The 25472-nt window shown below is 37.2% G+C and overlaps 1 protein-coding gene across 1 annotated transcript in view; it reads right to left on the bottom strand.

The window, feature by feature from the left end:
• Window positions 1-25472, bottom strand: part of LOC122810195 (neural-cadherin-like) — a 1307756-nt gene that overhangs the window by 932058 nt on the left and 350226 nt on the right. The gene's annotated exons all lie outside the window — the stretch shown is intronic.

The raw sequence follows: 25472 nt of genomic DNA, 5'->3' as shown, positions 1-25472 counted from the left end.
CAATGCAGCAATTGCCTCATGTACACAGACAACCCTCTCCTTCTACCACCCAACACTACAACCTGTGAGAGATGCACTTATATAGCCAAACTGGAAGCAAAGCTCTCTTCACCCAAGACTGGACTAGACAGTCAAAAGATGAAGGTAAACACTTGCACCATACCACACTCATCACATAGTCCCTCAAAACCTACACCACCAAAACACACACATAGCAACACAAAACACACACCTACATTCACAGAGGCTCTCAATAAAAATCTGCTCAAGCAACAGAGACATCCAAAGCAGAAACACACGCAACCTCCACCCCCAACACAACCCAAATGATACATAGCCCACAAACTCAGTTTACCACTCAACCACAGCCCATATAGCATAAAACCATACCCAACACTCTAGTCATAGGTGACTCTATAGTCAGGCACACTAATGTTCCACTCACCAGGCTAAACAAGGAGAAAGTTACTGTCAGGTGCCAGGATCCACCACATAATGCATGCACTCAGCACAAATATGACTCTGTCATTGTCCATGTTGGTGTGAATGACCTGAGACATACCTCCCTGGACTACATGAAAAGAGACATGGAGGAGCTCTCCGATCTTGTAGCCCAGGCAGGTATGACCCTAGTCCTGAGTAGCATCCTGCCATTACCCAGAATGATCTGAAGAAGTCTGTTTACTTAGCAGATGAAAAGTGCTTAATTCTAATCTGTTTGATTTTGTTGGTCTTTGCTTTATTATTGTAACAGAGATAATTTTCATTGTAACCCTCGGTTTGTTTGAATCCATTAAATTTACTTCAGTACATTGCCGTTGTTCATGGACCGTTTTTTGTTTATCACCCAGAATGATACCACAGTATAAGGACAAAATGATTGACTTCAACAATTAGCTAAACTTCTGGTGTCATTCTAAGGGGATCCAGTATCTGTCCGCTTGGGATGACATGATCAACAGACCATGATGCTTTGCCAGAGATGGCCGGCACCTGTTGCCCTTGGGATTCCAGATACTGGCTAAGGCTCTTGCCACCCTTAAAATGCCTTTTTTAGGCAAGGTTCAAATGACAAATTCACCACCATAACAGGTACAAGCAAGCAAAATCTGAGGGTAATGCTACTCAATGCTAGAAGTCTAAACTTCAAAATGCATTCACTCGAGGCACTCCTTAAATGGAGAACATCAACATCTGTGCAGTGACAGAGACCTGGTTCAAGGCTCCAGAGAGCATCTCTGCATTACCAGGCTATAATGCATACCACAACTTTCGGCCACCTAACCTGGACCGAAACACTAAAGGTGGAGGTGTGTCCATATTCACTAAGGATATCCACACCTCCAGGCTAGTTGCTCAGCATAATGCATCTGAGATTATCCAAGTGCAACTAACTCTGGGCAAGACCACAATCCAAATTGTAGCTTGCTACAGATCTGTCACCATGACCCAGGATTCCCACTCCTGATTTCTTGATACACTGGAAAATATAAGGGTACAACCCAACACCCTAATAATGGGCAATTTCAACTACCCCACCATTAATTGGGAAAACTACTCATGTACCAACTCTTTTGCTCAACGTTTTCTGGAATTCATAAATTCCATTGACTTGGATCAACTTATCCACACCCCCACCAGGGGCAGCAATATCCTAGACCTGGTCATTACCAACATGGGTGACTGGTGTTCCACACCAGAGGTCAATTCCTCATTGGTCATATCTGACCACAAGCCATCAGCCTAGACATCCACATCCTCCCCCCCACCCCCAACCCAATTAGGGAAACCACCATAAAAAAAATTCTCCAAAGCCAACTTCTCGCATCTTAAGGCAGAAGTGGCAAACTTCATGACACCCATGCAGATGGACAATAGAGGTACAACTGCTGAATAGTACACAAATTCACTTTATAAGCACTTGCACAAGTGCATGGATTGTGCTATCCCTAATAGAACCAAGATGCTATCCTTCAAAAAAAAAGGAAGCCAATCTGGTAGTCCCCTGCCATAAACAAATCTCTACAATAGAAGAAAGAAACTGTTGTAAAAAGAGTAAAATCCCATGACTGGAAGAACTTCCTGGTCAGCCTCAGTAAGAAGTTGAGATCCCTCATAGAATCCTCGAAAGCAGGTTATGAAAACAAAATTGTCACTGACTCTAAAGACAACCACAAAGCATTCTAGAGCTATGTCAAGAATCTCAATGGCAGCACTCAGATCTGCTCTGAGTTACAGCACAATGGCACTAAATACACAGAACCAACTGATATTTCCAACATCCTGGCAGATAGCTTCAGTGCTAAATTTATCCCCTACCCCCTAAAGGGCCCATCTCTATACCAGAAGAATGCAAAGTTCCTGTAATCATGGCTGCACAGGTAAAAAACACACTCTCCAAAGACAAGAACACAGCATCCATGGGACCTTACAACATCCCAGGCTGCATTCTACATGAATTACAGAATGAACTGGCACCCCACCTAAGCACCATGCTCAGTCATAGCTTCACCTCAGGCTTTGTGCCCACTGAATGGCACACAGCAACGGTTATCCCACTCCACAAAGGGGAGCCACCATGGACCCCAGGAAGTACCGCTCCATTAGCCTAATGAGCCTGGTCTGCAAGGCCATGGAACATATCATCATGGAACTTATAAATAAAGACATTGGTAATCTTCAAACTCTGGACCACACCCAGTTTGGGTTGGTAAAAGGCAGATCATGTCTCCTAAACCTGACTGACTTCTTTGAAGTAGTCACCAAAGCCATAGACGAGGGTAAGGTGGTTCACACAGCCTATCTAGATCTCGCCAAGGCTTCTGACACCATCCTCCACTCTGGAATTATAGATAAACTCACTAACCTAGGTATAAATCCCTATGTCACAAGATGGGTTGCCAACTAGCTCACTGGCAGAACCCACACTGTGAAAGTAGCAGACTCCAAATCCGACCAGACCAGTGACAAGTGGGTTACCACAGGGTTCAGTCCTGGGTCTTCTCCTGTTTGATATCTACTTTTCTGAAGTACAGACTAACACAGAAGGTCTTTGGCTAATGAAGTTTGCATATGACTGCAAACTAGGAGCCATAATTGAAACTCCTAATGATGTGGACATCCTACAAAAGGGCCTCACTGAGACAGATGCCTGATGTCAAAGCCATGGCCTCAAGCTCAATGCCAAAAAATGCATTGTCATCCCCTTTGGTAAAAACTCTGTACCCATGAGCTACCACATAGGTGGTAGTCTACTTAACACTGAAAGTGTGATAAGAGACCTTGGGACACAGGTGGACAGTAGTTTCTCCTTTAATAATCACATCGCCACAGTAGTCAGGAAATCCTTCGATGGAGCACACCTCATCACAAAAGGTTTATCATCCTGGAAAAAAGAGGTTGTTGTTCCCCTCTACTCGTCACTCATTAGACCCATTATAGAGTACAATGCCCATTTTGGTATGTACCTCACAAGACATCTACAACAACTGGAAAGACTGCAGAAATACCTCACAAAGAGGATTACCAGCCTCAAACAGATGCCCTATGTAGACCGTCTGAACAAACTCCAGCTTTACTCCGGCGCATATCGCCTACTCAGAGGTGATCTCCGCCTAACATACAAAGCTATGTCAAACCCAGATATATTGGACATGCTCCACTTAAAGAAATCCCAATCCCTCTGAGCTACATGCTCTAGGGACCTAAACCTTGTCACCACAATAAACAGAACATGCTGGAGGGGTAGATTCCTGTCTCAGAGACTTCCCATACTCTGGAACAAACTACCTATCTATATCAAACAAAGCTCCTCATTAGCACTCTTCAAGAAAAATCCCGATGATTGGATTTGAAATAGGAAATTTACCCTGGGGATTACCTCTGTGGTTCTGCTCGACAGGGGCACAGGAAAATAATTTTCTTGGTTGGTGAAAGCCAGGGTACCTTTTTGGCTAGGCTTGTTTAGGCCATAGGGCCAATAGCCTAGTACCTACCTATGAAACTATGAACATATGAAAACAGTTCCTAAAAGAACATACTGGCAATTTTAACCAAAGATTTATTGCTATCTTTATCTTCAGAAAGTAAGACAAGCATCTTGCTTTCAGTTAAGCTAACATCTTACTCACAATATTTGAGAGTAGTTAATTGGAAATATCTGCATAGATCCTTTCTAACTCCTGATAAAATCTCAAAAATCAATGTTTCTAGTAATGGACTATGCTGGAGCTGTCAAAGTTCATTTAATGCAGATTGGTCTCATATTTTTTTTACTGTATTAACATTAAAAATATTGGGACGAAATTAATAATTTTTTGCAAACATTGTATTCAGATTCATTTGTTCTGACTAAAGCTTTAATATTACTGAATGTAAATGAAAGTCCTCAAATGAACAAAAAAGATTTGTATTTATTATGGACCATATTGGCAATAGCTAGAAAATGCATAACTAGAAAATGGACTTCCAATATAGCATCTATCATGGAGGACTTTCTATGCTTACTGAACAAAACAGCAGTAATGGAAATTAAAATCAAACAACTGAGAACTTATCCTAAGCCAATAGTCAATAATCCGTGGAGGAAAGTTTTATCTTTGATAGACACTTTGCAATTGGAATCAAACTCTTCCAGATAATACAAAAACTTTATACTATGATTCATTGTCTGTATTTTAAGCTTGTCCAATCTTAGTCAACTTGTGTCAGGTTAAATGTAAATATTGTATGTAGTTAACAATCTATTATATACAATGCAAACAAGAATTTATGTTATTTGTTCAAAATAAAAAAAAATAAAAATATTTGAGTAAAAAAAAGAAGGCAGGTCTGGATGACATGGGATCAGGAACTAACTAGAAAATTACTCAGCATATAGTAAACAGAAACACCAGTTTATTAAACTTGTAATTGCAAAAAACACAAGTGTTCCCCAACAAACACAACTTAGAACAAAAAGGAGACCAGGATTGGTCCAGTATTGGAATTAAGATAACTGAATGTGCTTTTAATATTTGATAAGATATTTGGATTCATATTCGATAGTGCTTTTACACTTAATGCTTATGTGAAATATTTTAGTGTAATTTTTTTATGTGACTACAGGATATTATAAATGGATTTAGAAAGGATGTTATAAGTGTGTATATACATTCTTAAAAGTCTTAGGGTTTTATGGTTTTATAATATATGCTCTTGGTGTGCAGTTTGTACTGTCTCTTTAAGAGAGATACAACTTATTTATAAGAACACATCCTACTGGATGTGGTATGTATAAAAATGTGTTTTTGATAATGGCTTTCAGAGTCTGATGAAGCCCACGGGTTTGTGGATGAATGTGCTCACTCTATTTAGTAAAGTTTGTTACTTTTTAGCTGTTTACATTTTACAGCCTGATGAGTCTTTATTATCCTTGGATACTTTGTGCTGTGTGGAGCATTCCTGGTCTCCTTTTTTTTCTAGGTTTATTAAACAAAAATAAGTTCACTGAAGTAAACTAAACATTTTAGAATAAGAAATACTGCTTTACAATATGAGGGCATACTTATAACAAAAAGAAATGGTGAAAAACTTTGCACCTGATCTTTAACAAAATGCAGTGCATACATCCCATTGAGTAAACATGCATTTGTTACACTTAGGAATTAAAAATAAAAATGTATATATTGAAACAACAACATTTGGAAATACACAAATGTGTGGGGATACCAAGAAACATAACAACTCATGTGGAATAAAAGTATGCAAAAGCTTTAAGACTGATCTTTAAAAGATAACGTCTAAGGGACAAAAACAGAATGCTTACCTGCAATTCTGTTTGCTCCTCTTAGACATCTGCAATTATTTATTTAGAGCTGTAAATGCAATTTTAACATTAACAGAATAAAAAAATAAACTTTAAGTTTCTGATTGTGTCTATATCTGCAGGGAGCATTTACAAAAGATGTAGTGATGTCAGTCTAGATGTGTTTCTATGTTATGGGAAGAGTATGGGATTTGGCACTATTTTTATTGCTGAAAAATGTCCTCAACATAGACATTTATGAGTTAAGTTATTAATGCAGTGTAAGAGAAAGAACAGAGAACAGGATGTCTGCACAGAGCTTTGTCACTTTATATGTTTTTTAATTGTTGCTGGGTTACATCTCAGCTCTTTTACTCAAGAAATCTGGAAAAAGCCAAAATTAATGGTAGGGACAAGACAATCATCAAACTCAGCAAAACATTTAAGCATGACTATAAAATATTTATAAAGTTAATAGGTTTTGTCATGAATGTCCATTGTCTTATGAACAGGAAGAACAAAACTCTAGTATCTGGCATTATTGATGACAGAAATCTTCAATGATTTAAACATTTTGTGAGTGAGAGAGCAGAAATAAAAAGAAAATAAGGGATATTCTGCAAATCTCTGTACAGTTGACAGATGTGCTTACTGGCAATACAATTGGTCACATTTCTGGTAAGCATAAATCTCAGATATCCTGTCTTTTGCAGAATGCCCCTGAAATTGTTTATATTTTTGCTCTGCCTCCTGTAAAATAATTTGTTGCTTTACAGAAGAGCATATTTCATTAGAGGCCATAATCGATTTCCAGTGGTCACACTGATTGGGCTGTCCAATCAGAGTGCATGTTTTTGAATGCTAATGAACTTGCATTACATAATTAAAGTATTGTATGATTTGATATTTGATAAAATATGCTTTATCTTTCAGACTGTTATTACCACTGTTACTGTTTCTGTGCTTCGTGTTTCATCCACTAAAAGTACATTTATTGTACATAAAATTCTTTCTGCTGTAATTCTATTTTGGATGTGATTTTTTTCAGTAATGTCAACAAGTCAGGAGACACTTTATGGACACTTTGTAGTGCATTAAAACATGGAAGAACTTAGAACTCATAAATTAATCTGAAGGAATACAATGTAAACACAGTCACAGCTCATTAGTTTGGCACTACAATCCCCTTCCCATAAGGATTCATGCATGGGTGAAGTATACATTTTCTTACTTGCAATCAGAGTAAGTGCAAACTATAACAGAGATGGCTGTCAAGCTGAAACAAACATAATAGCAGTGAAATTAAGAGCCATAAACCACTAGTAATTATGAAACTTCAAAAGTAAGATGACTATGAACAATGGCAATACGGAACATCTGAGAAATGATCAACTGAATGATGCCTGCTCAACCACACCTAACCAACTTAACAGTCAATTTAAAATGTTTATCTTCTGTGGAAGGTGGTTAATCCTCACATTTCCCATTCAGGGTAAACTCCCTAACCACCTCTGAGGTCATCAGTACTGAAAGAAAGTTATAACTTTAAAAGTTTTGAAAGCCCAGTTGATCATTTGATCTAATATGAATGATATTCACTCAGTCTGTTGTCAATCAGACAACTGAATAATGCAAAGTAGTAATATCTTAATCTGTACATTATAATAAGGGGAATAAAGGATAGAGAATCCTACTTTTTTAAGCTGGGTAAGCAGAGAAGTATGGGTTCAAATGGTGAAAAAGGTAGTACAATTCATAAAATGTAAAGCAGACAGAGATATTTCTAAAACTTAAATAAGGAAAAACAGTAACTCTTATTTGTTTAAACAAGAAACATCATCACTTATGACATAGGCAATCATGCATTTATATAAATGAAAACAAAACATATTGATGTATTTTCAGTTGCAAACATTATACGTCACATACAATCTCCTATACAGGCACCATCATCTGATCATTACACAGGTCATTCAATTCCTGCCTTCCCTTAAATCCCATTCCTCCTCCAAAACATTATTTTGCATGCATTTTTCCCATTTGTTGTTGTAGTTTGCTCCTACCCTTTTCTAAAATCCCACTTCCAGTTCTTTTATCTCTGTTACTATATTCACTACTTTTAATACAGTTGGTTTAAACATTAATTTCCATTTTCTAGTAAACTCAGCAAAGCCTTACTATGTCTAGGCAATTCCAATTCTGTATTACAACTCAAATAAATCATTTCCTTAGGTACACCAATGTGCACACCCAGTGTGTTTGACAGAGTAGTCTGCAGGGATTTTTTAAAGTCTGCCAATTCATTACACTTCCAAAAATATGTTCCCAATTATCACTTTCATCCCCATCACACCTCCAACAGTTGTAATCTATCTGAGTAAAAATTCTTTGGAGTCTGATTGAGGTATAAAATACCTATGCAAACACTTCCAAGCAAAAAGCCTAAATCTTCTAAACTTTGTTACATATTTGGGAGCGATACATAGATCTTCCCATTGTTTCTTTGTGGATTGCTTATCCATTCTCTCTTCCCAATCCTGTCTAACCCCTTCTGATTGATTTCTATAGTAATCATGCTATATTTTATATGCCCTAATATCCCTTTTATAACGGTAGCTTCTGTTCTAGATTCTACTAAAAACTCTGACAGTGCTTTTCTTTCAATTAGGATCCCACTGTTTCTTTCTGTTTGTCTATCAGTCCTTGGTAGAAAAGGTAATCTCTAACCTGCAGTCCGAATGTATTCTTGGACACTTCCCATTCTATTAACTGTCCCTCTCTAAATCTTTGTACCTAGTACCTAGGTTCCTTTGCCAGTCTTCTCCAGTAAATCAAGCCCCCTTTTGTCTATGCACTATACCCCTAAATGTAGTCGTTCCTATCAGCAGAATCTCCGTTCTCAATTCATATTCCCATGTTGGCTTAGTTCTTAAAATACTTTATGCTACTTTATGAATATAACATTCTGTATTATTATGGTTTTTTTCCTTAAGGATCTGCATCCGAAATCCCAGCCTCTCCTTGTTTCTTGAACTTCCCACTGTTTTATCACCATTCATTTCCACTTTGAATTATGGCTTTCTGCTTGTGTTATGTATAGAACCCTTCACTGTGCAGCTCTGAAATACCCCTTCAAATCAGGTAATCCCAAGCAATCTTGTTTTATTGGAAGGATCAACTTATCCCACTTGGCTCTTGCCCTCTTCCCATCACAGTTAATATCCTTCAACTCATTATTAATTGCTATCCACAACTTCTCCTCTGGTTGCTAAAAATATGCTTGACCTGTGTATATAACTAAAGGAACTAAAAACATTTTCACTGCTTGTATCTTGCTATCCATATCCATAAAACAGAGTTTCTCTGTTTTTTTATTATCTTTTGTTTAGTCTTTTTCCACATATCCTTAGCTGAAATAACAAAATTGTTTTTAACTCATACTCCCAAGTACTTAATGTTATCATCTCCCCATAACTATGGGTATTGTTGAACTAATTTTTATGTGGGTACATAGTTTATAGCTATTGCCTTTATCTGCAATAATTTTGTATCCAGAAAAGATTTGAAACTCTCAGAATGTTCCACAACATGGAAATATCCTTTTTCTAGTTTTATCAGGTACAAAATAATCTCATCTGCAAATGAAGCCAACTTTTCCTGTTACCATACCAATGTTATCCTTGAATATCTGAGTGCCTTATTTTCTTGGACAATAGTTCTAAATATAATGCAAAAACAAAAGGGAAAGAGGACAACCCTGCCTGGTTCCCCTGTTCAAACAGAACCTATCACAGAGGAAACCCCCCCCCCCACACACACACACACACACATACACACATTCCTAATTAACCTTATGGTGTCAAGTAATGCAAATGCTTCTATTGCCCTACTCATAAAATCTCAACTTACTCTATCGAATGCCTTCTCTGCATCAAGACCCCTGCCCCGACAACACTGGTATTTTCTTACATTCTGCTTCCCTCTACATCATGATTGTTCTATTAATGTTGTCAAATGTTTGTCTCCTCTACACAAAAAACATTGCTCCATATCTATCAATTTTGACATCACCTTTGCCATTCCTTTAGACATTATAAACATAAATACTTTATAATCATGGTTTAGAATTAAAATGGGCCTATATGAAGCTGGATCCATGGGGTTTTTGCCATCTTTAGGTATTACAGCCACCACAGCTTTCTTGCAGGATGTTGGTGCTTCTCTTTTTAAAATATCGTTAAACAAAACGTTCCAGATCTTTATCACTGTCTTCCCTCCTAGCTTTCAAACGTTCACAGGAATACTATCTATTCCTGGACACTTTTCCAGTAGATTGGTTATACATCACCAATTTTATCTTGTCTCCTCCTATCATAACTGTTAATAATTGAGCCTCACTTACCTCTTACCTTGGCTTATTTAATTTTTTCCATAAACATTTCCAATTGTACTTTTAAATGAGTTCCACATTGATCTGCTTTATACAGACATTCAAAAAAATTCTGAATATATCTAATAACAATACAGGATCTCTAGTTATTTTTTTGTTATAGGTTTCCTAAGCTTGACATCAACCCTTTATACTTTCTGTTGCCTGAGCCAGTGTGCTAAAAGCTTTTGTGCTCTGGAGTTATGATCAAAAAACAGTTGCTTAACAGCAATCTTTCTAAACTCATGCATATTATCCAGGTAGTCACTTATTTTCTATTTTGCACTCTGCAGTTGCACCTCTTCTTGATCTGCGAGATTCCTGCTACTCTGCAATACCTTATAATTTGTCAGTCCCTCTATATAATTCTTATTTCTTAACCATATCTCTTTTACTTTTATCTCTACCCATTTCTAAACTCCACTTTCATTTTATCCCAATTCCTAGCTATATTTTCTGATTCTATAATTTCTATCTTCCCTAATAACACCTGGTGAATTTCCATTACCCATTCCTTAAATTACTCTCTGTTTAACAGATAGGTGGGGAAGCACCAGCGTCTCATTTTTATTCCAATACCCTGCATTTTTATTTTAGTTATTATTGGTGCATGATCTGAAATACTTGGATGTGTATCAGAACTTTCAATTAAATGCACACGTTTCTATGAAGTATAATTTATGTCTAGCCAAGCCAAGTTTTTGCAGATTAGGAAATAATATGAACATTCTCTCTAATCTCCTACTATTGAATTCACATCCTCCATACCAAATATTTTCATACATTTCTTCAAAAACCTACCCTCTTTTGTTATATTTTGCCTTCTAGCCCCCCCCCCAATACATCCTCACTGTTGCAAATCCAACTATAAGTAATTTTCCCTGCTGAAAGCTGATTATTTCTCCTAGGATTTTCTTAAGCTTCATTGTAGGAGTTTTAAGTGGATTATAAATATATGCCAGCGTAATCCTCCTCCATTGCCAAAAGCCTCGTACTACTACAAATCTACCATTGTTATTTTTTATTTTTCCTCTTCTATCACTATTGGAGCTCCTCTAGCAATTAATATAAGCAGTCCCCTTTTCTTTTGTCCCAGATATTCCACATAATAACTATCCTGAAATCCTTTCTTTATCAAATTTGCATGCTTGTATCTTTCCAAATGTGTTTCCTGCAGCATAATTATTTGCACTATGCATTTCTTGATTTAGTTCACTATGTTTTCTTTTTTATATATACCTGTGAGACCATTCATGTTCAAAGATAATATGGAATGTGCTGCCATTATGATAAGAAGTTATTATTCCTACCTGTTATGTATAACATCTATTTTTAAATGTCTATTTTCAGCTTTTGTGTTACATGCATATACAAACATCTGGCAGTCTGGTCTTTTATTCAATTGTTTCTTGTAATATCCATTTTAACTTATGTTACACCTTAAAAAAACTTTTTTGTTTTAATGAAAACCCTCATACAAAATAAACACCCCATAAAATATCAACTAAATACAAATGCACAAAACTATGGGCATCTTCAAATAATGAAGTTTAACCCTCATAATAGGAACAATTGTTCCAGATTGATAACTGCATTCACAGGGTTTAGTTAACCTATAATTAAGGTTATCCATGCTAAGATGCATGGTATAGCCTGTGTTTCTACTCACACTAAGTACTGTCTGTTTTTGTCTTATCTTTACTCCTCTCCCATATGTAGAAAACATCTCCTAGCCACTGAAAAAAGTATTTGTTTTTTATTGCCCATTTTATCAGCTTGTCTCTATAGAAACATGAGAACCAGATACACAGTTGCCTTTACCTGCGAGCTTCTCATGTTGCACTGTGAACACTTGTTTGCTAAAGGCAAACTTTTCATAACATTCAATATTCTTTCATTTACTTTCTTCCAATTAAAACTTGTTGTTAGAGTGAGTCAAGTGTCTTAATCCAGGCATTCCTCTATGAAAACATAAGAAAGTAATATCAGTTTTACTTATATCATGATCTGTGTACTTTTACAACCAGTCTCTCACCTAAATAACCCAAGATTACATCCTATTATATTAAATATGCTTTTGTCCACACTTTCTTCCCTCTTTTCAGTGCAGTGCCTATATTTCCAAAGACTAAAAAATAAGAAAGAAAGAAAGAAAAAGAAACAAAAAAGAAGGAAAAAGAAGAAGCCACCTTTTAACTTTGGTATACCTATAATACACAAGTGCAACTGGAAATGGTTTACTATATAACATGCAGTATATGTCATGTTTTTAAAAATACTATTAAGAACAAAATTAGTTTTACTTACAGTTACTTCTTTCATTTTTCTTCCCCTCTACGTAGTGTTCTTCCAAATATTAATGACATGAAGTAGGGTATATACTTTGAAATGCCCTACAAAGTTTACAAAGACAAAAAGCCCAATATTTCCAGGTTTTCTTCTTCAGCCATATTTCACAAATGTGGTTCATGCTTTGTATTGTCACATTTTTTTCATTAATTTTCGAGTTGCTGATTTTCTTTCTGTTGATCTCTATCTCTATCTCCCAACTCCGATCTCTGGTTCATTTTCAATGTACTCCTGGCTCTTCCCATGCTTTTCTCTGTCTGTCAAGCATTTTCTTTTCAAACAATGGAAAATGTTTCACTAGAATAGTCTCTTTATAAGCTTTATTATCAAAAGGATAAGAAACAGAGCCCTCCCCCATTTGACAGCTCACTTTTAGTTGTAGAAACTTTTGTATTTCCTCCTTAACATATTCTGCATCAAACAATGGCCTTGACCCTCCAGGAGGAAAATATTCTGAAGATACCTGGATACAGCAGCTTGAATTTCACACCAGCCTGTTGACATTGCCTGATTGCTGGAATAAATGATTGTCTCTTCTGGCTGGTGTACAGTGAGTAATCATTTTCAATAAACACTCTACTGTCTCTGACTTTATACTTTGTCCTTCTGCAACAGTTTTGTCAGAATGAACTATTTCTGCTTGTAGGGTTGCATCTTTACTATTATAGGTCTTGACTGCTTTCTCAAGGTCAGGTTTGGAGCATGCACATGATATGCCCCTCCACTTAACAATTCCTGCTGTGGAATACCAGTCCAGCTGCTTATTGAGCTTTCATATAATTATTACAGTCTTTTCCTTCCAGTTTCTCTGGTAGAGCAGAACATATTTTCTGTATGTGCTCTGTCCTCTAATTCTGCCAGTTTTTGAAACATCTCTTCTTGAGCAGTTTCATACTCCTTTAGCCTTTTCTTAATTTTGATATTTGATTTTTTGCAGCTTTACCAGCTCATTTGCATATCTGTTTAAAGCTTATTTGATTTTTTTCTGCCTGTTATCTGAGTTGATATAGTCCTTCAGTGTTTCTTTTATTTTAATTAGCTCTAAGCCCATTTAAGATTTTTCTCTAGATTACTGAAACACGTGTCTTGCACCAAAGCTGGAGCTTGAATTGCTTGTTGCTGCACAGCTGCAGGATTCTTCCCAGCCAGTGTTTTATCCTCACCTTTTGTGGTTGATTTTCTTTCATGTTCTCTAAATTTCTTCTTTGCTGGCATCTAGGCAATTTACTTACTATCCATTTAATGAAATTTACCCAGAATAACACATTCACCTGCTCTCTTTTCTGAGTTTCTGTTTTCATACTGGGAGAGCTGAAATTAAGTTGTTACTCAAGAGTGCAACCATTTTGGAAGTCCTAAACCATGACTCTTCTTGAGGAAAAATACCTTTGTCTGATAATGTAATAAAGAAAAAAATAGATACTTAATAACTCTGTTCATTAAGTTTTCACCTGCAGAATAGTTCAACATTGTCATCAGCTTGTAGAAACTGAGACAGAAATTATAGATGAAATAATGCAATATAAAAGGGATCTGGAGGTTAAAAGTCACAAAGCAGGCTAAATCCCCAAGTTTAGAATGAATCTTTTCAGAAATCCTAAGAGACCTTAAAACCTCCAGAGGGAGATCCTAGCAAGCATTTTTAGTCCACTGTGAAAATAGCTATGGTGTTTCCAGGCTTTGTAAGAAAAGGAATGACATATATTCAAAAGTGGCCAAAACGATCAAACAAAGAAATATCCATCAGGTATTCATAAAACAGCAATGAGCAACCTGAATTTGAGAGTCCTGAAAAAGAGATGCAAATGTCATAGAGGGTGTGAGGCCCAGAAGGTAAAGCAGAATGATTTCCTGCAATGGAGCATATGCTAGCACAGCATACACCATTTCTTCAAGAGTATTATCAGAATAATGAAAAATGACATTATATTTCATGTACTGTACCTGAAATTATGGTATTTCATCACAGATTTGTGAACAAGCTAAAGGACAATGGGGTAATGTAAACTATGTGTAAGAAGTTGGGTATATGACAGAATTTAATTATACTTAATAGTGAAGGTTCAGAGCCTGGACTGAAGACAGTGGAACTGTATTCAACCAGGTGCAGTTCATCTTTGTCACAGATGAGATCGCAAACAGGATTGACAGAAGACCTGTTTCACATTTGTGAACAATGTAGTAGTCTGAGAACAGACAGCATAGAAGACAACACAAGACCTAACAGAAGATACCAATAGCCTGTAGCACTGATATCTTAAGCACTAGAAATAATTTGATATCCTATATCTACTTTTCAGCACAAATATATAAAATTATAAACTGAAGCTGGAAACAGAGGAACTTTGTAAATGCTGGTGTGATACTTTTCAGGATAATAGAAGACTAGACTTAGGCAAGCTGACCTGAAACATTCCCACCACTGCAGAATAGCAAAGGCTGTTGCAAATCAGATGTACGGCTGCACAGTCAGAAAGTGTAGATCAGAGTGTAAAGCATGTCTGCTTGTATCTTTAAGAAGCATGTGAGACTGTCCATGCATGTATATAACCCACACACATGCACCTTAGTGCCATTTTGAAAGATCAACTAGGGAGTGAGCATGCATGATCATATTCATTAATTGTATTTATCAATTGTATAAGTTACAGTCTGTAGTCAACAATAGTAATGTGTTTGTATATAATAAAGCTGCTTGAACAGAACCCACAAAGATTTGTTTATTCATGTCCTAACATGAAAGCAACATAAAGATTATCAACAGGTGTATAACAGACATTCTGCTACCATAAATGTCTCAAACTAGACCGTATATAGGGAACATTATACAGAATCAGTGCCTTTGTCTCAGCAGTGATATGATTTTGACTAGCATGTTCTGTAAATGATCAATCAAGATGATTAAGGCTGTCAAAGAAACACATGAAGGTAGCAGCATGGGAGCTCCAAATCCAGTTACTGAGGGACAATACATTAAAGAAGGGCTGCACAACTATGATTACAATCCTCTGCTGCTTTAATGATACAAATATTATTACTTTTGAAGGCATTTCAGCTTCAGTCTATGCAAATGGCTCTTTTTCAGAAAAGGGTTAATGTTGTTGTTGTTCTCCTTTTGGCTTTTCCCGGTTAGGGGTCGCCACAGCAGAACTCCGGTCAACTAATGACTGGCAGTAGATTTTTTAGAGTGCTGAGGTGCCAGCCTGACAACCAACCTTCAACGAAGGCACGCCCATTCACACATGTCTTTCGAAATCCACTCATCCGCGGGAGGACATGCAGACTCCAGTTGTGTAAAATAAACAAATGAAATTATTTGTTGGACAAAATGGCATACCTAAAACAACTGACAGCTTGAAAATAGGCAAGGGTGGTATGAGAAAGAACATATGCATTCTTTGAACAGGCTGTCATAAGAATGCATGTCTCTGTTTTAGTCTGACCTAGTGTAATATCCATTAGGCCATAGACACTGCATTTCATGCTATGAGTCAGACTAAATGAGAAGCTTCCAGATCTAATAACATTTATGTATAGTGATGTCAAATAACCAGAGCTCATCTGAATGAATTAAGATGTAAGCTACAACCATGACTAACTGGGGGACTCACTGTGACTTATTATGCTTCAAGTAGGAGAGATCTGTAGGAGTTTATTGAAGTAGTATTAATCTACTGCAAAGAAAATTGTGTTCCATGTGGAGCAGAATGTGTTAAAAGGCTACTAATCATCACTGGTTTAGCACATTAAATCACAAAGTAAATTGTGAATGAAAACAAATTAATACTATTAATTTAGTCCATTACTCTTCATATAAAGCACTAGAAGAGGTTCCAGTTAATGAGATTTGTGTATACAGTTTTAAGAAGCACATGCCTCCTCACAAGCATTTGTATTAGTCCAGTAACTGGTAGATGAACTAGCTACATGGTGGTACTACTGACACAATACCAGCAGTACAAGAACCAGAGACCTATTTTCTGAATCAGAGCTGTAACAGAAAACAAAATACAGCTGCAAAGTTGGCTCAGAAAAACAATTCACGTACTTAGAAACTCCCATTCTTTGGAAGGGAAAAGCTTCAGAAATCATGAAGCTATTCTATGTAAGACAAAAACATAGAAAGAACAGCCCCTGTTCTGTTATGCAGATGGATAACAAATTGACTCCACTCCAGGTGACAAGTTTGATTAGTGGCATAGGTATAGGTTAGTGGAAGTGCTTGATGTGGGGTAAAAGTGAAACACCAATGCCAGCTTGTCCATCCCAGGAATAAGGAGGTGGCTAGTCCTGCTACACTACTAACCCCATCTACAAAACTGGGTACTGCAGGATACAGATTGGACTGCACTTTGTTGACTGCATGGTGCACATAACCCAGGATGCTCAGTATGTAAAGGCATGTCTCCCTCCTATGCAGCAAAATGTGCAACAGTGACAGGCCACTGCAGGGAAGAGTTTAGGCCAAAATGCAGAGTAGGATTTGCATGACAAGACCATGCTAGTGTGTTCTCTCATCTCTGACTCTCATCTTCAAAAGAAATTAATGGACCAATAGAGCTCATACACTGGCCACAGAGAAAAGGGTCATAGGGCTGTCACAACAGCTGGGTAACAGATGGGTCTGGCTCTCATCCCTTGTCAGAGGGGCAAATGGGTCGCTGAGGGGATCCACAAAGAAGAGCTATAAAGTTGGGTCATGCAGGAACTACAAGGAAATACATTTGGTTACTTTGTTCACACTTATAAAAATGGTGGAACTGTATTAATGTTCATTTCAAAGTATAATATTTCTGATAATAAGAAGCATACCAGCTCATAAGTGGAATGTTAGGAACCATCACTCCTGGAAAACAGAAGATGAAGTAGTGGTGTTGCCACTACCTGTCCTATTCCTGGGTATCTCATGTAGACTAATAAAGCTAAGCTTGAAAAAGCTGCATGAAGCCATCATGTGGGCTCACCCCCTGTAAGGTAAAGAATGAGGTTTAGATGCAATGTCACCCAGTCAAGTGGCAGTCAGGAGCAGGATGGATTAAGGTGGACTAGACCCTTGAAATGGAAACAGATTTTGGGGCAAAGCATGTCACTTTATGGCTAGGAATGGAGCTACAGCTTCTGGGACATGGTGAAAAATTGTAGCTAGATTTAATTGATCTTTTGTCTACACACAGCATAAGTACAGAAACTGGACTTCTTCAGTGCGTATGATTTCTTTCTATCCTACACTGGAGGTGACACTTGATAAAGTCACAGGATAAGTGTTGGGGTAGACACAAGGCCTTAAATATATGCCATGCTGTTAGAATAGATAAAAACAGTCAATTTCATGTGACTACAAATTGCAGGAAGAAAGCTGACTTCATCATTTAAACAAATGCTGTTAACAGCTATTTTGGGTAGCCATCCTACTTAAAGACCATGGATGCAATGCTGGATAAGATAGTGTCTGATAACTCTGTAGGTGTACTTACCTACAAATCTGTAAGTGTACTTGGTATCAGAGATCACTGCCTCAAAGGTCAGTGATCAGCTTTGTACTCTAAACACGTGACCATATGATCTGTACAGTCAAATGAAGAGAGGTGATGAGCTGTCAAATGATTATGACTTAGTGATTAGTTAGGTCAGAAGGCTGGGATGGTGGCAAGATAGTCCAAACAGTTGGAAGCATATAATGAAGCTGTCCTCTAAGGTCTAGATGGAGCTTTACTGCTGAATGATTTCTATACTCACCTCATAAAAAAATTCTCCTGGGTACCTGGGTAGGTTGAAGGATACAGAATACTGATAATCCCACTCATGACTTCCATATCTGAGGTGGTGCCAAGGAGCTGTGATCAAAATGTGGTTGGTGATGATCACTGCAGTAACCCTTGGAGCTACTACTGGCCACCAGTGGTGAGATAAGCTGTCATGTTAAACAGGCCTTCTGTGTAGTGCCAGTATGAGGTCTCAAAATGGCAATTATAGACTAGACTCCTGTTTTCACAAGGGCTGCAACACCACTGTAGAATACTGTCTTACTGCCTTACACCCTCTACAAAATAAATTATTCTCTCTAACTAATAAGAGAACTAAACATTAAAATGAATCATAGGAGAAACACAGCAAACAAAATATCCACAACAGACCACCACAGAACTAAAATCCTTTTAATAAAACAACTTGAAAAGCATAAAAACTAAAGAAAACTAAGTTGCAGCTTCAGCAGAGAAAATGGATAAGCACTTTCAACTTAATAGCCTTCATCAGATCCGCAGTTTGTTCTGCTTTAGCAAATTGTTTAAATATGACAATCAACCAATCAGAAGCTTCAGAATGGGACATCTCCTTCTTTCTGACTATTCAGTACTTCTTGATAGGGGCAACTTCCCTTTAGCACAGGTTTTATTGGAAGTATTGCATTCAAACCTGGCTTTTGAATCAATGCAAACCTGGCTTTTGATTAGCCCACAAGTCCGCTATCCATTTAACTTTGTTGATCTGTGTTTTATTGTGTATATCACCTTCCCTTATATTTTCTTGAAGAGTCTCAAGAACCATAAAGTTAAATGAATGGCCAACATGCTCCATAAGATGATTTGCTAGAGCAATGATTTTCACACAGTTCTTTATATCACTCGTGGTGTAAAATCAGTTCTTTAAATTTTTTGTTGGTTTTACCTACATAAAAAACTGAACAGTTTTGGGAAGCTGCTAAGCATACAAGATTTTTGGTGTTACAGTCAGCATATCCCTTAAAACTATAAGACCTTCCAGTAACTGGATGAAAAAAACAGTTCGTTGCGTTGATACAACTACATGCTTTGCAATGGCCACATATATACGTACCTTTTTTTGGAGCTAATCTTCTTCTTGATTATTCAGTCTTTATTACACTATAATCGTTTCAGATTTTTCTTATTCTTAAAGACAAAGTTAGGTGTTTCACCTACAATATTTTATGTATTTTCATCCACAGTTAAAACCGACCAATATTTTCTCACTATTTCACAGATCTGCAATGTGTCATTGCGGAAAGTTAGCATACATAGTAAATTATCAAAAGTCCTTTGCTGCTTTTGATATGTTTTATTAATCCTCTGTTCCGAGTATAGCGGGAATCCTTTTTGACTTCTTATTTCATGTATCTTCTCCATGTTCATGTTAAAATCTCTCTTCGTGTAACCTCTATTCTTGAGTTGTTGTTCTCAATGGTGGCTCGTGACATCAGACTGCAGGACTGCAGCCACCCCCCCCCCACCCCCCAGGTGTGTGAAGAAAAGAAAAGGACATACATTTCATTTTGTAAAATAAAAAAATGTAAATTAAACTGGCTGGTTAGTGCTCTAAGTGAGTCCGACTGACTTGCAAAGTCCCAGAACTCAAACTGCGCATGCTTGGTGAGTTCTGGGTTTTTTTTTTTTGGTTTCTGTAAATCTGGACTCAGACTGCTGTAACAGCAGTCCAGATTATGGAGAGTACTGCATCAGTATGTGATGCCCTGAAGTCTGTGTGGTTTAACCGCATAGTAAAGTGGAAGGGGGTCGGACTGCCACATCCGCAGTCACATGCGTGACGTGGATGGCAGGATGGTTATTGATTGGTTCTCGCTCTCTTTCCAAAAAAGACAGTGAGAAACAATCAGTACAGGCAGTGCACAGTACTTTTCATTACTCTACGGTGGTGGTACTATCATTGCAAACAGCTTTTTTTTAATTGATTCCGGAATCCGTAGCTACTTCATTTCTTTGTTGATCATGATCGTGACAGAAAAGGACAGTCAGTCACTGAAGATTATTAGAGGTTGAATGAGGACAGGAAGAGAGGTAGAAATGTAAGGAAGCCATACTTTTAATTATTTAACTATTAATTGGGAAATTAAGTTATGAGGCCAGGAAGTCTTTCTACTTTGGTAGAAAGATTTTTTTACAAAGCTTGGCTATATGTGATGGAGAAAATCACCTAAATGATTTTTAGATCAAGGGGATTTGATAAGTTGGCAATTTATGTTCTGAATGATGATAACAGGTGGAAAAATAGTATCCAATATTATAGATGTTTTGTGGGCGACATATTTATGGTGTGATAAGGACCTAATGAGTCCCTGTTGGAATTTATATCTTATCTTACTACCACCACTACATTCCTAAAATTTGAAACCTGTATGTCCACTACTATGATTGAATTTGTAGATGTCATATTAACCCTAGATGAGAATAGAGGTATAACCACATCCATATTTAGAAAAGAAATTTGAAGGAATTAAATACTCCATAAGAGTAGTATGCACCCCAGACATATTTTTATAACATAATGAAAAATCAGCTGGTAAGGATTTCTAGATTGTGCACTGAAGAAGACGTTTTAATCATGAACATCATGCTTTAGAACAACAACACAAGAATAGAGGTTACACAAAGAGAAATTTTAACATGAACATGGAGAAGATACATGATATAAGAAGTCAAAAAGGGCCCCCACTATACTCGAAACAAAGGATTAATAAACATATCAAAAGCAGCAAAGGACTTTTGATAATTTAAGATGTATGCTAACTTTCAGCAATGACACATTGCAGATCTGTCAAATAGTGAGAACATATATTGGTCAGTTTTAACCGTAGATAAAAATATAAAAAATATTGTATGTGAAACACATAAATTTGTCTTTAAGAATAAGAAAAATCTGAAAAGATTTTTGTGTAATAAAGATGGAATAAGGAAGAAGAAGATTAGCTCCAAAAATGGCACTTGTATGAGTGGCTGTTGCAAAGCATGTAGTTGTATCAACACAACAAATTGTTTTCTTCATCCAGTTACTGGAAGGTCTTATAGTTTTAAAGGGTATGCTGACTGTAACACCAAGAATCTTGTATACATAGCAGCTTGCCAAAACTGTTCAGCTTTTTATGTAGGTAAAACCAACAGAAAATTTGAAGAATGGATTTTACGCCACATTAGTGATATAAAGAACTGTGTGAAAATCAATTCTCTAGCAAATCATGTTATGGAGCATGTTGGACATTCGTTTAACTTTATGGCTCTTGAGGCTCTTAATATATTAAATATAAGGGAAGGTGATATACACAATAAAACACAGATCAATGAAGTTAAATGGATATCAGACTTGCAGGCTGATCAAAAGCCCGGTTTGAATGCAATCTTTCCAATAAAACCTGTGCCAAAGGGGTGGCACCCCTATTAAGAAGTACTGAATAGTCAGAAAGAAGGAGTTGTCCCGTTCTGAAGCTTCTGATTGGTTGATTGTCATATTTAAACAATTTGCTGAAGCAGAACAAACTGAGGCTCTGAATATGGATATTAAGCCGAAAGTGGTTATCCATTTTCTCTGCTGAAGTTGCAACTTATTTTTCTTTTATTTTTATGGTTTTCAAGTTGTTTTATTAAAAGGATTTTAGCTCTGTGGTGGTCCATTGTGGATATTCTGTTTGCTGTGCTTCTCCTACATTTCCTAAGGACCTTTAGGGATATGCAGAGGCTTATTCTTACTCTTATTTTGTTTAAAATGAATCATGGTTTAAATGCTGAGACCAAAGAAGCAATCTGATCCAAGAGAACTGCCTGGAACACATTGAAGAATTTGAATTCAAATTTCAGCAGCTAGCTTTTTGCATTTCCAGAAACTTCTGTAAAAAAATATATTAAACACTTTTCCTAAAGCACTGTTCTACGTTTAGGTCCCTAGTTATTATGAAACAATTCTGGCAAAGTTAAAATGCCTCTCATCAAATCCAGTTACCCTCCTACTGCCTCTATAATAACTTGAATGGTTCTCCAAAGGCTTTTTTTCCTTCTGTGGCTTTAAGGCATGAAATGCCTTCCACTAGTCATCAAGGATATCCCCTATTTCTTAGCAGTTTAAATGATACCGCATTAGCCTTTCCAGTAGTATGGTGGGATAAAGCCTTGACAACAGCCCAGGTGACCTGAGGTTGATTAGCAGCTTGGGTAATTGATACAGCAGGCAGGGAAGGATAGGTGTGCCTACCATGGGATGGAAGGTTAAGGGGCTATGGCCAATGACATCTGCAGCTTTGGATATATGCACCACACCAGACAGCAGGAGCAAGTCTCAAAAGAGACCCAGCCTAGGGCAGAGTGTGGATGAGCTGTCAATGTGATTGATAGTGGCCCTTGTCTACATTTATGAAAGTGTGCACAAGCATGGATGGCAGGGCAGAAACAGTCCACATAAAACCAAGAGGAAGAGAATTAGGATATAGATAATGTTGTCAGTTACTGGGATGCAGGTGATGATGTAAACTTCCCAATGTCTGCCACGATGACATCCTCATTGGATAGCTCTCAACTCAGAAGATCTAATACACTCCCTATCTTGGGGAACGAATGGGCTTCAGTCCAGTTGGGAGATTCTCAACTGCTGATTTGGAAGAAAAGAAAAAGGATGTAGAAAAAAAATCACACTTTATTAATGCCTTCACAACAAATATAGTATGTGCACGGGTAAACTGTTAGTAAATAATGCATGTGGGTTGTTGCAAAGTTATTTAGAGGCTGCAAACCATCTTGGTATGTTGTTTCTTTATTGCATTAACCAAACAATAATGCTCAACAGGGTGTGTGTTATTGTGGAAATAATGCCCACCCAGGGTGTCCTGAGGCTGCCTGATGCCACAGGCAGGGAACTTCTACATTCCTGTAAGGACATTATTTTCACAATAACACACACCCCATAAACCAATATTGAACTTAAAGAAAAGGCTGTCTGTAAAATTGTTGTGTTTTACTTACTTATTTATTTTTTTTATTGCTATATTATTTTTTTATATATCTTAGATGTGAAATAGTTCCTCCTCATAATGTTTAGGCTTGTTGTAATATATGTTAATGGTGTTGGAGGAAGCATGTTCCATCCAAAATTTAACACTTTAAAAAATATTCAGGTATTTTTTTTCCTTCAGAAAATTCATGCCAACACAAATGCTATTATTTAAGCAAGTTTATAATTTTATATGAGCAATAATTACATTTTGTTCCAATTAGTTTTGCTCCCTCTTTATTTTAGGCTTTATTCAGATTTCTTCAGCTCTTTATTACTGCTGCTGTCATTGGTCGATCTCACTCAGTCTCTCACACACACACACACACACACACACACACACACACACACACACACGCACACACGCACACACACACACACACACACACACACACACACACACACACACACACACACCTCTGTGTCAGAAAATGCATGTTAACACAAACAGTATTATTCATATAACATTGCGATTTTATAACAGCAACATTTAAAGTATCTTCTTATTTTGAGCCTTTGTCCCCCATTTATTTTAGGCTTATCCAGATATCTTGAGCTAAGAGGTTGAGATGTATGGAAACCTCTTAACTGTGGCTGCTGCTGCCAGGAATCGCTTGGTCCCTCTCTCTCTTCACTCCCTCTCGCACACACACACACACACACACACACACACACACACACACACACACACACACACACACACGCACACATGCAGACACACACACACACACACACACACACACACACACACACACACACACACACACACACACACACACACACACACACACACACACACACACACACACACACACACACACACACACACACACACACACAAATACACACTCATGCACACATACACACAGTCTCTTCTGCTGTCCTGCATGCATCCACTCACACACACAGACAGACAGACAGAAACGTAAATACACTCATACACATATACATACACACACACACACACACACACACACTTTCTTTCTGTTTCATTTATTTTTTTTACATTCACTGAACAGCAAAAGCGCTGCTTAGTGTGTGTAAAATAATAGCTCGATTGATCTGTCTCTCTCAAACTCATACACACATATATACTCACACATGGGCATAAACTCATGCACACACATTTTTTTTTTATTTTAATTTTCTTTTTTTTTTTTTTTTTCACTTGCTAAACAGTAAAAGTGTGAATCGTCAGACTCATTTTTCAGTGGGCATTATCTGTAGATTAACACCCTGCTGGAAAACATTCATTCTCCAATCAGGGTCCGATCTACAGGTTGCCCATTCTCTATGTTAAATTATTGACCTGCAATCTGGGCATGTAATGACTTCATCGTAATAGATAAGCATATATTTGATATTTCCCCCTCTTTTTATGTCATTGTTATCATGGTCATCAATCCTTTTCCCCATTTTTACATGGACCTGGGGTGACACATCATTAGTCAGTGTGACCAAATCACCTACAGCCAATGTTTACACCACTGAGTGACTAGTTTTTACACTGGCTTTAACAAAAACATAACGTAACTAAATAGTGAGATGAACTTTCAATACCATAACAAGGTCATAGTTGAAAATGCCAATTTGTCAAAACTAATTACCTAAGCAGTAAGTAAAAATTAATTAATTAATCAACCAAATACATGCATATATAAATAAAGAAAATATTACTTTCAGATGACATCAAAGAGGTTCTAGCAAACTATGAAAGAGGTTCAGGAGGTGAGGCAGAACTCTCTTTCATCTGTTCTAAGTAAGTGTGAAGAAATGTTGTCCATAACTATAGACATAGCAGAAATAAAAAAATATATACTTTAAAGATGCTCTGTATCTTGTAAACATGTCTTCCTATGAGGCAACAGAGACAGATGCAAATGGTGATAATTAATCCATTTCTACTGATGAGGTCATTTTAGTAATTAAAAAGCTAGTGTGTGGTAAAGCTACATGTGAGGATTAGATGTAGCCTGAAATTTGAAAGTGCTGGCCATTGCTGTGATGTCATTGTTAGTGTGTCTTTCCAATGTGTAATGCAAGTGGGGATATTACCTATGAACTGAAAAACTAGGAAGGCACTTCCACTTTTCAAAAAGGAGGGACATGTGACAGTGTTTCATT

The sequence above is a fragment of the Protopterus annectens genome, chromosome 8.part1, assembly GCF_019279795.1.
Source record: "Protopterus annectens isolate FY-2018-M chromosome 8.part1, PAN1.0, whole genome shotgun sequence".
Taxonomy (NCBI): Eukaryota; Metazoa; Chordata; order Ceratodontiformes; family Protopteridae; genus Protopterus; species Protopterus annectens.
This window is presented reverse-complemented; position numbering and strand designations above follow the sequence as displayed.